Here is a 2,277-nt window from a genome sequence, read left to right on the forward strand (position 1 = left end):
GACCACAGACCACCTGCCGGTAAGTTGATGACATTGGGCTCCTTTCATTCTGGAAAGGCCAGCAGTTTCTCCTCATAGGAATGGAGTCCTAGTCCAAGGATGGGCTTGCCTTTCCTGCCCACAGAGCCACAGCCAGCATCACTACCCAGAAGCTAATGAAATATCTGATGCATAGGCATGGAATCCTACATAGCAAAGCATCTGAAGAGGGGACACACTTCACAGCTTAGGAGGTCACATGATCTACAAGTCATAGCATATACTGCACCATCCAGAGGCAGGCACTCTGAGAGAACATTGCAGTGGCCTGTTGAAGGACAGGCTTAGCACAGGCTTAGGGGCCATAATCTGCAAAATAGAGTGCTAACCTCTAGACTGCAAAATAAATATAAATTAAAGATCTGTATATAATGCTATAAGAACATAGGTCTTGGAACTAAGGGGTAGAAGCAGAAATGGTTCCACTTACTATCATTCGGTGACCCTCCAGTGGAATTTGTGTTTCCTGTCCCTACAACTCTGGGGTCTGCAAAATTAGAGGTCCTTGTTCCAAAGATGACATACCCTTGCCAGGGGATAGAACAAGAGTTTCATGGGTGCTACCTAAACATTTTGGACTCATTGTGTCCAGGACCAACAGTGAGAAGAGGTGTCACCATCTTGGCAGGGGCGATTAACTCTGATTACTAGGAGGTAGGCTGCTTTTATACATTAGGAACCTGGAAGGGTAAATATAGAGCCCAGGTGATCCACTTAGGTGCCTCTCAGTACTCTTTAGCCTCCACTGTAACTATAAATGGACTTGCATAGCAACCCTTGCCTTAGAAGGATATTACCAGGGTCTCAGAACCCGCAGGAGTGAGGATTTAAGTCATCAAGCCAAAGGGAAGACACCAAGACTTGCCAAATTAATAGCTGAGAATGAGGTGAAAATAGAATGGACAGTGTGGGAAGGAGATAATGAATATCTGTTGCAGCCCTAAGGAGATTATAGTTCATCTCACTAATCTCCCTCTTCCAACTCTCCCTTGAGGAGAAGAAAGTCACAGGAATGATGGAAGAACTGCTCTCCTAACGTGGATAGAGAGTAGATCTGTTCTGTGCAAGGGGCAGACCCTGGTGGCCGTGGGAGTGAACTCCTCTGATCTCCATTCAAGACAGAATCTGTGGCAAGAGGTGTAGTTAGCTACTGACAGCCTCTGTGGCCACAACTTTGTGCTTCCCCACAGGATTTATGCTGAGGTCATGCTCCCTCTGGGTTGCTCCCAGCCAGTGAATGAGCACAGAAGGATACTAGAACCAGTCCATTCCTACCCAATTTAGGCCTCTTTTAATGGGCAATCTTTGCTCTGGAGCTCCATGTTGGCCTAGGCAAGATTTTCTCAGAGCTCTACAATAACTTTCTACCACAGTCTCCTCTCTTCCATCTCTCCCTTCACGGGTGTCAGATCAGTATTATGGTGTGAGGTCCTTCCCACTTATTCTTGTTCCCTCTCTCCTCGTCTCGTATAGGCTTTTTTCCCTGGTAAATTTCTTAGACTCCTAATTCTATCCTGGCATCTGCTTTCTGGAGAAATCAACCTGACATAATGGGTTTAGGATGGTAGGTTAATCTTAAGAGGAGGAAGAAAGTTGAGTAGGCAGGTACAGCTAGAACAATGTTAAGTCCTGACTTAAATATTCTGTAAATTTTAAAAGAAATAATTAGAAAAGAATTAATGATTAATATGATTGTTTATCAAGTCTTTATTGCTTATAAATCAAGGGAATGAAAAAAGCTGAAATCAGTCACTATTCTCCAAAGGAAATAAGGTTGATCCTTGAACGACAGAGAGGTCAGGAGCACCATCTTGTGCACAGTTGAAAATATGCAAAAACTTTTGACTCCCTCAAAACTTAACTACAATCATCCTTCAGTGTTTGAGGGGATTTGGTTCCAGGACTCCCTGTGGATACAGAAATCAATGGATGCTCAAGTCCCTTATATAAAATGGCATAAAATAATGCATATATACCTCTGATCAAGCCTAAAAACAAAATTTAAACAAAAACTTAATCCAAGAACATGTTCATTCTCATTTTAGCTAAAACCTAGAGTATGGTACATGTTGCTTGAGTTTTATTTTTACAAAATCATAGTGCAATTGAAGTTCTCTTTGTATGCATGTAATTCGTAGGCTTTAAGTGATATTGACTAATCTTTATTTTCACTTCTCCATCACATGCTGACATGATTTTTCCTTAAAGGTGGTACTTTATACTACAATCAGATAAACT

Source organism: Pteropus medius, unplaced genomic scaffold (assembly GCF_902729225.1).
Source record: "Pteropus medius unplaced genomic scaffold, Ma_sr-lr_union100, whole genome shotgun sequence".
In the NCBI taxonomy this organism is placed as follows: Eukaryota; Metazoa; Chordata; class Mammalia; order Chiroptera; family Pteropodidae; genus Pteropus; species Pteropus medius.